The sequence below is a fragment of the Meleagris gallopavo genome, chromosome 1 (assembly GCF_905368555.1).
Source record: "Meleagris gallopavo chromosome 1, MGAL_WU_HG_1.1, whole genome shotgun sequence".
Classification (NCBI taxonomy): Eukaryota; Metazoa; Chordata; class Aves; order Galliformes; family Phasianidae; genus Meleagris; species Meleagris gallopavo.
In genome coordinates, this window is record NC_139404.1 from 64023634 (window position 1) to 64038405 (window position 14772).

General features: G+C 36.0%; 1 protein-coding gene across 2 annotated transcripts in view; it reads left to right on the forward strand.

Annotated features, from left to right (window-relative positions):
• LOC104911682 (uncharacterized) overlaps nt 1-14772 on the forward strand; it is a 71288-nt gene that overhangs the window by 18293 nt on the left and 38223 nt on the right. For both annotated transcript variants that reach the window (XM_085231236.1, XM_085231244.1), the window contains exons 2-3: nt 10086-10196; nt 13566-14008. The gene's annotated coding sequence lies outside the window, so the exon portion shown is untranslated. The remainder of the gene's footprint in view (nt 1-10085; nt 10197-13565; nt 14009-14772) is intronic.

Consider the following 14772-nt stretch of genomic DNA (forward strand, 5'->3'; position numbering starts at 1 on the left):
GCTCCTGGGGCTTTATGGATCATATAAAGATCTACAGTTCAAATATTCTTAAAATGAGAGTTCAGACTTTTTATATGGGTTCTTTTTAAACATGGATTCTCTCTTTTCTCCAGGCCAGACTTTCTTCTCTTTGTTCCTTTAGCGAAATTTATAAGCCCATGTTTTTACCACTGCATGCTTTTGCTGTGAAAATTGGTATGATGTCCTAAATCTGACACTATCACTTCAGATTCAGAGAAAATAAATGGTAAAGAAGCAATCAGAAACTTGTTTAGTTCAGAGCTATGTTGGAGGCCAATGAACCCAGAATGAAACCTAAACTCAAAATGAGGATTCAGAATCTACATTCTAATGGGAATTTTCCCAGAACCAGCAAGAGAGAAACTCAGGATATGGCCTCCTGGTCTGTTCCTGAAACAGTCCTGAGCTTGATGGATATGGCAGGCCATTTCACAATTGTCTATTGTCTACAAGTTGATTTGAGAGGAAAAAAAGGAAATTAAACAGATATGAATGGAATTTGGGATTTTAATTTGAAAATCAAAAGTGTATGATGTTAGTAGGATCTGATGTCTTATGTGAATTGTCATTTTAGTTTCTAGGTTATTGTTTCCCATTTTCCACTATTTTCTACCTGCTTGAAAATCTTTAGTGATTTGGTTGGGAGAAAAACTTGGGGAAAAAAAAGCATGAAAAAAGTTATAATGTCTGCTGAAATGCAAGATAGTATGAAACAGCTGGCCTGGAAAAGAATAAATAATCTCAGCTGAAATTAATGCAAATGTCTAGTTTAAATGTTAGCATTAGCTATTTTACTGCTGGTCAAAAATTAAATAAAAGGAGATAATCAGTGGAGGGAAATCATGAGTTCTCATCTTCATGAAGTTAGTGAAAAATATCAGGAAATGAGTAGACAGCTTTTCTGAGCTTTTCTTGTTTTTATTTACTGAACATACAGGAAGAAAAGGGGGAAATACTAGTGCAGAATGAGGTCTACTTTGGCCTATCTTATTGTTATATGACAAATCTGAACACAGCATTCAAGTTCTACATAAAAGCGGAACCATTGGTGCTCCTAAATTGTGCTAACAGAAAAGGATGCTAAAGGTGAAGTTAAATATATTTGTTGTTTGAACACTTGCTGCTATCTAACACCAACAGCTTTCAGTTGAATTCAGACACTGGAACACAGAATCACAAGTATATATATTTAGCTATAGCAAAATTCTGAGAGAGTAGTTTGAGGGAAAAGATGGGTATCACTGACAAAAATTGTCTTCTAATGTGGAAAATGAAGGTATGTTGTGTTTTCGTAAGATATTCCAATTGCATACTAGGTATCAATGCTTACATAAAATAAGTAAAAATAAGAGAGATGAGAATATCACAGTGATGATTCATGCTTTGCTTACGGTGAAAGAATTAATAGTTCATGTAGCTTGTGAAAAAGAAATGGCTTTTTTTTGTGGTATGAAGGCCTTTGTGGTGAAAAGATATTAGTTTCTTTAACTTAGATATCACTGTTCTAAGGAAGGATAGATATCACAAGAAGGAAAAATGCTCTTAAATTGGATATATAGTGCATACATTAAGGCTAAGAGAAACTTAAACATCTACTGAGCAGAGATGATTATTTAATTGGAAGGATGTTTTTAGTGATATATATTAGTGCAGTCGGAAGTGCTGGACTTGCGATGAAAATTTCATCCAAGAAGCATGTGCTTGTCTTGTTTTTATCTTAATTGGGTTGTTTCTGTTTCTCTTGTCCCTGACATGGGGATTGGAAGGTAAAAGGGGCCGGGGAGGCCTTCTTTCTTCACTTGTTGTGTGTGAAATCGCAGCAGTGACCTAAACCAAACTACTTTCCGTGATTTTCAAACTCATAATCCATGAATCTTGAATACGTTGTTGATTTTGATAGAGCATAACCATTCTTGTACTGCAGGAGAGCTATTCCTGTGATTAGACGTCATAATATACACATGTGAATATGATGCAGAAGATTTAACACTGAATTCTTGTAGTTAAGTAAATGAAGAGGGGAAAAGGAGATTTAATATTTAATGTATCAGATATACATATAATTATAGAATCATAGAATGTTTTGGGTTGAAAAGGATCTCAAAGATCATCTAATTTCAGCCCCTGTGCTGTGGGCAGGGTCACCAACCACTAGACCAGGCTTCCCAGAGCCACATCCAGCCTGAAAAAAGGGAAATTCAAGTAATGGTATTGAATGTCTTTGTTAGGTTGCATTGTTATATTAAGTGGTTTTGATTGCATTCTAGATGACTGTTTTGTTAATGGTATCTTTTTTACTATTTTGATTTAAATTTTTTTTTAATTTTTATTTTATTGCAATGGTAACATTTTGCAGTATGACAGTATAGACTAAAGGACTGTAAGCGAGGTATCAGGGTTCTTGGTTCAGTTAATATTTGAGAAAGTGAATTTGGTTCATGTGTTGCTATGGCCTGAGTTTTCATTGGGCAAGGTTTATTTCAAGTAGCATGAGTCTATACGATTTGTTTAAATGACAGTAAGATATTCTAGTCTTGTAACAACAATCTTACTGCAATTTCAGTGACATCGCTTTCCCTCTTTATCTTTGATCAATAGGTTTTATTTTTAGATTTTAAATGTAAATCTGTTTATGTTTAAATATGTGCATTTACCAGTTAATACGTAATTTTTATTGTAAAAAGCTTGTTTACGTGATATGTTCAAATAGTCCGAGAATAAATAGTATCCTGCAAACAGGACCAAAGACACATCAAGGACATTTTCTTGGATGAACTTTCTCTGTGCTGCTTGATCTTACATTGTGAAATGTTCTGGCAATTTGTGAAGCAGTGAACAGATGAGCTTCCTGTGGCTCTAGGATGTGTCATGGATATTGGACCACAGCATTTCTACTAATTACAGCTGAACATATTGGTGCCTTGTGGTCAACATGACTTAAAAAGGAGAAAATAGATATGCCAAATCTTTGTACAAATTCATTAGACTGATATGTTGAGAGAATTATTCATGAGAACATGCCATCTCACTGAAGTTATCTGAAGTCTGCTATTGTTGTTTTATTTATGTTTTACTTCTTCTTTTTTTTTTTAACTTTATGTTTCTAAAATGCTAAATTCTAAAAAGGAAAAGGAATCTTCTGGTAGACAAATAATGAAGCATTGCATCAAAGATATTTTTTAAGTGCAGATAGAATAAAAATTGCCAAGAGTGGTGAATTATGTGGTACACCTACTTTTAAAAACAGTGTCCTTTCCCTACACCTGCACAGATGTACACAAAAGAAGAATGCTAACTGGCTGTGGCATCCAGAACTGTTGATTTGAAATAAAACTAACTGTCTTATAAGCTTAGATATGTGGGGTAATTTTTACTGAAAAGCTATGTGTTCAGCTCTGCAGACTGATGGATGGCATGAAGTACAGACAAAGTTCTGCATCTTTCCCCTTCCCAACTGTGAGATTTCAGGCTTTTACCTTGCCTAGGTCTTCAATGCAGGTAGGCTGCCATTTATATCATATCTTGACTTCACAGTGGAAAGTGAAGTTAGTTCTTTGAAATGAGCAGAAGGACTGATGGCAGATTGTGTAACTCATTAGAATCCAGAAAGAAAAGGAAGAGAATTGGGTCAATTACTGGCATTTTTAGCAGAGATGCTTAAGGGATTTTTGAAGCTGAATTCCTTTTTTTGGTGCTGCAGCTGGCTTGGCTTGGACTCAGTTGGAAAGTATATGGATGGATATAATATTAGGGTTTGTTTTGGGGAAAACAATTTTAAAAATAAATTAATGTATGATCTCAAGTTAAAATCATTACTCTGCAATAACATTCACATAGATGCTTGTCTTAGATTTTAGCTGGAGAATATTGGTCATTACAGCTGTCAATCATTATGACCTTTTCATTCTATTAATATCTGGTGTTGCTCATTTTTTCTTTTTAAAATTCTTTTAATTTTTAGCATGAATTGAATTGATGAGCTAAAAGTCATGATACAACAGATGGACTAAATTTTCAAGCTGCTTGGACATCCATTTAGGAGACAGAGTTCTTCTTACTGCAGCACGTGTGCGTAACATACTGAGGCTGACATTTTAGAATTTTAGGTAGATAAAGAAGTTGCTTCTAAGCCTAAAAATAGTTATTTAGGGGGTCTAAAACATGATAAATTGAAGCTCCTAATATTATCACAAATAACTAACTGACTGGAAAAACATTTGCTCTTAAATGCCAGCCTAAAATATTTTTTAAGAGATAAGATTTTTACTTTATTTTTTTTACAGTCAGAAATGTTGAAATTGATCTCAACAAAGTTTCATATTACTAGCAGACAGCCTTTCAAAAAGGGTTTTGAAAGATGTGTAAGAAATTGAAGTGAGGAAATCTAATTTTCCATGTCATTTCATATTTTTAACAGGAAAAATAAATACCTGAAGAACAAGAATGATAGACTTTATCTTCCCCTTCTTTACTAATTTCTGTTTCAAGCCCCATTTTTCTACTTTTCCTTGAAAAAAGACAAATGAGTGGAGAGAAAAGTGGAAAATGTTCTAACACCGTGTGAAAAATTGTAAATTTTACCTTTCTACAACGTTTTCAGATGAAGTGCAATCTTATGGTTTTACTCTGAACTGCAGTTTCAAGAGAGCTTGAAGTGTTTTTCTGTTGTTGCTTTTGTTGCTGTTTTGTTTGTTTTTTAAACAAAGAAGAATTAATCAAAATTACTTTGTTTAATACAGTGTGTAAGGGTCAAGCATTTAATCCTGGCAATTTTTTGGTACTTCTAAAAACCTACTAAATGAGATTCAGTTTATTTGTAAAATTTTGTTAACGATATTATATGCGTTGGTCCAGATTGCATAGTGTTTTGCTGTGTGTTGTAGTATTACACAAAGACTAATTTCTATGTGGAATATGGAGTGAGTACTGAAAGTACTCCAAACATAGGACACTTGTTTACCTGGAAATTACCAGCTGTGTGATTACCTAGTATTTCCTGTGGTACCCACTTTATTTCTTTAGGGGTAGATAGCATTTTTACTGGCTGTCATCTTCTGTGTTATACAGACAGTAAGTTTTGCAGGGGTTGATAGGCCCAATTTCGTAAAGGTTTTGATTCTTCTTTGCCGTAATTCATTTGTTCAAGTTTTCATAAAAGCAAGTTTAGCACCAAAATGAATTTAATAGAAACAGATACAGATAGTTCTGACTGTGAGCACAAAGTGCTTTAAAAACTGAAATGGAATTTAGGTTTCCACAAACCTTTACAAAATTTGGTCTACAGAGAACCAAACTTAATACAAGTTCTATAGCACCGCTCCCTATTTAAGCCTATAAAATGGCTTATGAGTGTTTTGGACCTTGATAAGTTGACCTAGTTATAATAGAAAGTCAGAGAGTGGAAACAAAGAGACAAAAGAAGTATGATAAGCACACTTGATATGGCAGTATGAGAGGAGGAGAAATCTCTAACCACATGAAAGATGGGTCTTGATATGGAGCTACAGAATGTTGTAGGGACGCTATCATACATGCTGAGAATAGCAAGACCTGTCTTTAGGAGCCTGACACATTCCTGAATGTAACTCAGTAATTATTTTCTGTGTTACTGTGTTGGTCAGATTCTTAAAAATGCATCTGATGTTGGATACTAAAAATAAGAATGGTCATGCTGCAGTACTAACTGTAATTAATTGTTAGTAGTGGTTATCTGTATATATCATTTTTTTCCTACCTATCTCAGACGATGAAGACTATCAATTTATTGATTTACTTATGTATTTATTTATGAAGTAAATCAGTAGCAGATTTCTAATAAAATGAAGTAAATCAATATTAATTTCTAATATTCCTGGTCCTAGAAGTTTGCTGTAGTTCTTAACTCACTCTGTCAGAACTGCTTCATTTCAGCTTTTTGCTCTACCTTCCTCACCTTTCCTGCCTTCCTCACCATCTTGTGAGCAACTTCAGTTTTTTTCACCCTGCGTGACAGTTCTCTGCTAATCTCTGAGATTAATCTGATTTCACCTTTAATGTATTCAGACCTAAGTGGTAGAAATTCTGATGCCTGCAGTCAAACAAGCAATCTATGTAGCTGAGTAAAACCTTGTACAGATGCAAGGACTTTCTTCACTGATTTCTGAGAGGATAAAATCAGACAAGAATAGGAGATTCAGTGAGGTGAACTAACTGTGAAGTTAGACATCTAACTCATAGAATTCACCACTGTTTATTCCAGCTGGTTAGCATTTAAAATGACAAAGGAAATGATTATCTCTAGAGTGTGAAGTGCCAGAACTAAAGCATGTAAATGAAACACAGTAGAAGATCTAGCTGTTACTTCTACTTTTCCTGTTATGTTGATATAATCTGTTTTTGCCAAAGTTTTCTTTCTTTTATAATGAAGATAGGGTAGAGTGCTTTTGTCTTCTATACCGTAAAACCCAGAGGTTTATTTCAGTGCTGCTTTTTAGACCATTAAATACAATTCTACTCAAGGATTTTTTCCAGCTGTTCAGTCATATGATTGCTTAGTCTATGCGGCCCAGTATGAGCCTCTCCAAATGTTCAGGAGTATACTTGGCAGTTGAATACAACTAATCTTTTAATTTATACCATTTGGCATCCCCAGATCGGTCCTTCAGGAAAGACTTTTCATATGACTCTGAAATGAACTCCTCCGTAGCCATACCACATATTCAGAGATTTGTTTTCATTGTTTTATCTGTTGCTCCAGGTGACTCATTAAAACCTTGAGAATAAACTACTGTTCAAATTTGCTTTTTATATGTTGCACAAGCCCTTCCCATTAGAGTTATTAGTATGTTTAGGAGCCAGACCTGAAATATGAACTCCATATCAGAATATTTTGGTTTGAAACAGGTGCTGGTTGGTTGGATGTACTAACAGCTCCAGCTCAGAACACACATCCTTTCATGCTACTGGTTTATGTGTATAATAAGTCAGTATCATTGCTATCATAGTTTTTTCATTAATACTCTTTTGCCTTGCAACACCTCTTCTTTTGGTGAATTTTGTATTTTTGAAAGGTAATATATAAGTGTTGTACAGTCTTCCAGATATTTCCAAACTATCCTGCCAATGTTTCTCAAAACTCTTTTTGCAACATTTTCTTATTTAATGGTTTGTTTATAGGAAAGAAGTTTAACAGCAAAGCTTATTCAGATCTGGATATTCTCAGCTGAGACTCTTGCCCACGCTAAAACAAGCTCTAACAGAAATAGTTGTGGACATCATCTCCAAATGTTAAGATGAATTCTGAGAGAGTGGTCTGTCTTTATGTAACCATTGACTCTACCTACAAGCATCATTAAATCTTGATCACTAATCACAGTGTCTAACGATTTAGAAAAATCTCAGTTTTGTACTGTGGAGCAACAAATAATTTAGGAAACCATCAAATCTCACAAGGTTTTCTAACACAATTTATTGATCCAACCTCAGAGGAATGTTGGCCAGAAAACAACAGCCAATTTGTCTTAGGAAGGAAGAAAAATTACCAGGATTAAGAGAATACATAAATGGTGAGAAATCCTATACTTTTGCAATAAAGTATTTGATGCCAGGTATTTATTTAGAGTTTTCTTTAAAATTTCAGAGCAAATATCAAATTACTCCTCAGATCCATATTGGAAATATTTTGTTCCTGGCACGTGTTCATGGACCAGTACAGGTTTAGAAGTAATGATAGTGAGTGAAAGAGCATTTGTGATGAGAATCTAATCTTCTCCCTTGCTTCTACTAGTGTTCAGGACATCTAAACTGTTACTTAAAACAGGTGATATTTAATAATCTGTTAACATTTGATATTTTAAATCTCATTAATCTGAGTAGTATAGAGCTAACTCAAACTATTTTCTTTAAGCTTGTTTTGTTCCAAAGCATGTGGCAGTCAATGGAGTAAAATCACTCCATGCAGACTTTACGTACAGTATTTATACTCACAGATTATAGGAAACTTATTTTGACAGTCTTCACTATTATCAAGATGCTGGTATCTTACCACAGTTAAAAAGAGAAAAGTTGATTGTAGCTCCAGTTTATTTGGAATCAGACATTTCACATCTGCCTTAAAGAAGGAATTATTAAGCTTCTGATGTGACATCCTGGAGAAACATTATTGGTGAAATTCGGCTATTTTGCACAGAGAAATTATGATTTGTTGGAACTAATTTGAAGTAAAATTCTGCCTGCGTGAATTTCTCCATTTCACATTCAGAAATGGAGAATACCCTTGTTATCTTGGATCCCGTGTTGTGGTAACAGTTGTTAAAGGTAACTTTTCAGTAACAACTGTTGTATGTCTGATTTTATGATGTTCATGTTCTCATAGCTGGCAAGAAAACTTACTAGACTAGACTTATGCAGCTAGAAAATTAATTCCAGCTCTATCTGAGATTCCCATTGAGTGATTCAAGTCATATATTCAATAAATGTCCTTCACTTACATTGTAAATAGAATTATAGGGATTGATTGGAATGGTCACTGAAAGGAACTAGAGAGAATATTTGTGGGAAGGAAAGTTTAAGCTCATAATAATGACTATTTGCTCTGGAAGGCTGATTCAATTCTGCTCATCTGAGGAAAAAAAAAAAAAGGAACATGTGACTTGTATATTTGTGCAATGAAGCTGGTTTTGAAAAAACAAATGCTACAACAAATTTAGAACAGAAATTTTGTACTGAAATTATCTTTCTTATTTTTGCATATGAGTTGCCGCTTTTGTTTTGTTTGCATGAAAGCAAGGTATCTTATGAAAAGGCTGCATCTGAAAACTGTGGTAGTAGTTCAGAATCCATTTTTTCCTGAAGTTACTTGTATCCCGTAGCCACTCCATTTGGTTCTTATAGACTGCCTTTCCAGGAGACTAGTATCAGCATATCTAAATCTGTGTGCAGATGTACTGTTGTAATTATTTAGTAGCTCATAATTTATTTCATAGTTGATAGCAGCAAATACGTGCTATATCCACATGGCTTTTAAATACCTTCAGGGATAGCGACTCTACCACTTTCTTGGGCAGCCCATTCCAAAACTTGACCACTCCTTCATGAAGAAATTCTTTCTAAAGTCCAATCTAAGCTTCCTGTGCCTCAACTAACAAGAACCCATTTGTGTCCTATCACTTATTACCTAAGAGAAGAGATGGACAACCTCCTCACTGCAACCTCTTGTCAAGTAGTTGTAGATGGTGACGAGTCGCAACAATGAAGCCACCAATTACAATGAGATATTTCTGTACAAGGTGATGTAGCAAAATGCTAATGAAGATGCTTGCCAAAAGTGTTTTATAAACTTAGCCCCCAACTTGTATTTTTGTAAATTTTTCAAATGTGCTTCCTTCTGCTGAAGTCTCAATACCCTTCCCCTATGTTCTGCTTTCAAAATTTAAAGAAACTTAACAGATACCTAAGCTTCATGTCTGGCTTGCAAAAATGAACAGCTCTTAAAAATGTGTTGTAAATTCAGTCACTGCTTGCAAGACTCTGTTGTAGCCTGTAATACTTCCTGTGTCATCCATACAGGAATTGGATTTTATTTTCCAGATGTATATGCAAATTAATTTGAATTACCTGTGGGAAATTAGAATAATATTTTTGCAAAATATGTATTTTCCAAGTTATTGAATGCTTGGAACTATTGGTCTTTTGAGAAATCTTTAGACCAACTGTTTAATTATGAAACAGTGGCATTTGTTCTGTCTAGGAATACCTTGGGGATGCTATGCTTAAGCTGTTTACAGAAAATCATTGCTCCAGAGGTGGTACAAGCATAATAATGGTTTTCTTTGGTCCTATGCTTACAAAAACATAACCTATACTGTGAAAAAATCAGACATTTTCCTAGGTCTATAATCCTGTACTGTAACTGGCAAATATCCTGGAGTCATTAAGCTCTGTGTAAGTAGAGATAAAAAGTATGTGGAAATGCTGGAAATCATATGAACAGCACTTTATAGTACCTCCTTACAGCATCTGATGATAACTTTTCATTGTGATTACAGTTAAAGTTAGGCTGATATGTGTTTTTGTTTCCTCTTTAGATCAAGAACATTGTAGAAAATGGCAATTACTATAGAAGTGTTTGCTTGCCATCAGACTAAAGCTTATGAGGAATCCTTTAAAAGAAACACTTCTGCTATATCTGAATGCAGGTATGGATGTTTTTGCTTTTGCTAGAAGTTTGGAAAGAGTAGAGATACAGAGCTCTACCACATGCTAGATAGTAAATACCCCAGTGGTATGACTCGCCATGGTAAATGTATCTGTGTGTCCACACACTATATATACACTTTATAAATATGCCTACAGCTATGTACTTATGATTTAAAACCAAGCCAGATTTTTCTCTTGTGTATTTCTCCTGGCCATAAATGCTCAGACAAAGCTATTCCTTTCAAATAAGGACAATGCTGCGTGAGGCAGGCGGAAACAGTTTTCCTGCAGTGAAAGTTGATGCTTTGCCTTAAGGTTCAGTGTAATCCTCTTTATGTATGCTGGCTACCATGATAGTTTTAGAGTCCAGGAGACAGTGTCTGATAAGACACTCCTCCCCATGTTTCCCCCACTACAGACTGAGAAAGTATTTAGCTTGCTTTGCCATGTTGAAGTTAAATAGAAATACCACTTCACTCCCTTTCACTATGGGCACATACCTCCAGCAAAGAGCAGGTAAGAGGTTTACTACTAAAATCCATATATTTAGAGAGATTCACACCACTCTCGTGGGAGGAATATAGTTCTTTCCTTGGTTCACTCATCTGTTTTCCTGCTAAACTTGCATTCATTCAGCAGGCTTTTTTCATTAGTTTTGGCAAACATGCTGCTGATAACGTCTGACACTTCCAATCTCATCATAAGAGACTATTAAAACTGATCAGAAGAACAGCATTCAGTTGAAGGTAAATCCCCTTTCACTGTCTTGTACCTTTCAGTTATAGCCTTCTACAGAGACTGGGCATCAGTGGACAGGGTGAGATGACAAGAAAAAGGAGTGAATGCTAATCCCTTTGTGGTAGACTGGAAGAATCCTATACAGCCCCCTTTCTCAGACTCACTAAATGGCTGAAGCTGGAAGGGTTCTCTTGGTCAATATGACACCCAGAGCAGGGTGCCCCAGCTCATGCCCAGGTGGCTTTTGAAGATCTCCAAGGAGGAGACTCCACAGAATCTCTGGACAGCCTGTGCCAGTGCTCCGTCACCTACACAGCACAAAAGTGCTTCTTGATGTTTAGAGGAAACCTCCTCTGCTCCAGTTTTGTCCTGCTACTGGGAACCATTGAAAAAAAGTCTATCTCTATCTTCTTTGCACCCTCTGCCAGTCTTATCTCTGTTGAAATAAGTAGACAAACTCTATAAAGTTTGGTCCTACATAATACTCTACAAGTCTAATGAGATATGATGCCCACATACTCCTTCTCATCCTCATCCAGAGGAGTCAGATCTCTCTTCCACAGAAGCTGCCAGTTTTATCATGAATTTGTATGATAATTGAATGAAAAACAGCTTTTAATAGGTACTTTGATACTTAAAATATTGATGAATATGAAAGGTATTTATAGACTTGGCATTGCTGAAGTAAAAAATTGGTGACAGCAGAAAAAATTATGCTCTGAGCACTCTTGAAACAATTGGCAAATAGTGAACAATAGTGGAAACTTAAAACAGCTCTGATTGTCAAAAATGGAAATGCATCGGTAATGAAGAGCTGGTTTATAGACAACAGCGTTTTAAGACAAAAGCTGTGATTTCTGGCACAATACATCAGTAAGAAGCATGATATTCCTTTCATTCTGCTCCCAAAGAGCCTCATTCTGCAACAAGATCAGTGGCACAGATATATTTGTAACTCCACAGAATGTCTCTTGAAGTTAAATATACTCCATAAAGACCCAGAACTAGTGGATTTAGTTGCGAGGCTGAGACCCATGCTTATAAAACTGAGCTCTTAGCAGATGAAGCCACTGTCAGTATGATACCCTTGACACAGAGATGCCATGCAATAATTTGGAGCAGGTAATTATTTTTAAGACTGTTTATTAGCAGACTGAAAGGTTAGTAGTACCAATTATATTTCATTATTCCCTTCTCTTTAGAAGTCTTATAACTGGATGTAAGATGTGTGTGGAGCAGCTGAGGTCCCTTGATTTGTTCTACCTAGCAAAGAGGAGACCAGAGCAGCCTATGGCTTCCTCATGAAAGGAGTGGTGGTCAGGGACTGATCTATTCTCTCAATGAGGGAACAACATGAAGTTGTGATAGGGAAGGTTCAGGTTGGATATTAGGAAAAGATTCTTTACTGAGAGGGTGGTTGGGCACTGAAACAGGCCCCCCTGGGAAGTCACCACATTTTTCAGCCATGGCACCATGCTTGCCAGAGTTCAAGAAGTGTCTGTACAATGCTTTCAGACATGTGGTCTGATTTTGGGTGGTGCCAGGAATTGGACTTGATGATCCTTATGGGTTCCTTCCAACTTGGGGTACTCTATGAATCTCATATCAGTTCCTATACAAAATCCATAGGATAGTGTTATCAGAGATGTTTCTCATGTAGTCTTGAGTATTGTATTCTATATATATTTATGTATAATTATTCTGTAACATATTAAATGCTATTATTGGGGAAAAAAGTATTTCTGGTATTTCCTCCAATTCATGTATGCTGCAACATCTCTAAAAACAATGATGGAGGTGATATTGAAAGACTATGTTAGACTATTTTTTAAGTCTTTTTGTTTCTTCAGGTACAAACATTATTTCTGCAACTTGGTAAAAGGCAACATAGAATGAAGAACTATTATGGAGATATTATGAAAAAATGTTGGTTGCAGTGCAGCCAGTAGAGCTTATATGTTAAAACTGATACTACAGTAAAAGGACAGCAGTGATGGTTCTTTATCATTAAAGGAGAGCTGGGGTGGAAAATGAATTTCATAACATTGTGCACTTATTGCTTCTATATACCTGATTTCAAAGCTTTTACATCTAATCTCAATAAACTTGAACTGAATCCCTACTGTCTTATTGATGCTTTATTGAAAATGTTTTCCAATCACTCTTTTTTCCATTTGCAGCATAGTTCTTCTTGTCCTGCCAGATAAGGGCATATTGACTGACCATCTAATTACACTGTCATTAATACTGATAAGTCAAAAGAAGTGTGACACTGATAGAATTACATAGCTGTTAACTTGCTGAAATACTGTTTGTTTTACTTTGCTAGCCTGTTTGTTTGAGCATTATAAAAGATTCAGCATGTGTGTGCAAATGATATTCTTATTGTAATCTATGCTACAAGTAACCATTGTTTGAAAATGTTTGCATTTGGGTTTGTTAACATTGGAATCTATTTTAGCCCTCAAATTCATACCCTTCCCTTGCTCCTGGAGGCTAGCATTTACTGTAAGTAAAGCTAAGACTCTTGCATCAATTTCAGCAGCTGGGGCTTAGATATTTACCACATCTTGTGAGGATCCACAGTAATGCATAGAAATGGTGATCAACAGTTGTTTCTCTTTCCTTAGGACTGGTTGGATGGGGCCCTGGGCTGCCTGTCTGAGTGTCTGATTAAGTGTTTGGCAGGGGGATTGGAACTAGAAGATGTTTGAGACCCTTTCAGTCCAAGCCATTCTATGATATGATTCTCTGACTGTTTCGTGGGGACTTTGAACTATGGAGTTGTGCAATCTTTGGAAGTGAATGTGGATTGTGAACAACATATTCCTTTTAAACAGGACCAGGAAACTAACATATTCCTTACAGTGGCACCCATAGATCACCACATCTACAGTGCCAGAATGGAATAAGTGAAGTCACCTGAACCTCTCACTCTGAAGAAAGACCGGGAAATTGTGCACAAGGCCTCCATACTTTCCTGAAAGCAAAGAAGCTTGAGTGGCTGATTGCCAGGTGTACTGTGCCAAGAGTTACTGGGATCTCCGACACATTCCAGTGGGAGTATTAACAGGTTTGCATATTGCTGGGTAAAGTCTTCCAAATTTTCAAGAGTGCCATGAATCTCTACTATTTAATGTATGTACGGTTTGTGGTCCTTAGTTATCCGGAAACTCTTGAAACTCAGCAAATAGTGTATGAAACTCTCACACCCAAACAGCTCTCCCAACATTCCTTCTCCCCTCTTGGAGTATATGTGGTCTCTGTATCCTAAAAGCATCTGGAAGTATAAGCTATAGGCTTCCAATCATCACCTTGTAATAGGATTAGCACCCCATCAAGCCCACAGATGCTGGGCATCTGCTGAAATAGCTGTAATACTTTGGAATAGAAAGTAATATTATAGAGGTGTGTGGAACATAATCAAAAGCTCACCAAAGTCGGTGAACTCTGCTACCCTGCATGCCTCAGTCAGTTTTGGGTGAATGTATGGTCAATAATCGCTTTGGATTGTCTATGACTGTCCCATCTGAACAGATGATGAAGCAGCTCATAAAGACCAACCGAAAGGTATTTTGTCAATTTACACTGAGTTAAAGGTCTGAAATAATATGGTGTGGCCACTGAAATTCTACTCCTGGACACGACAAGGAGTGACACTCTGCTTGAGAACTAGTAATAAAGAGTTTTTAGTTTTTGGTTTTAGGAGATAAGAGAATGTCAGGTGTACCATTAAGTACTTCCATGACATAAAATGACATTAGGTCACAACAGTATTTATAGAAAAGTTGGGTGGCTTAGCTTTTAGATAATCTAAATCATTGCATACGGGAGTCA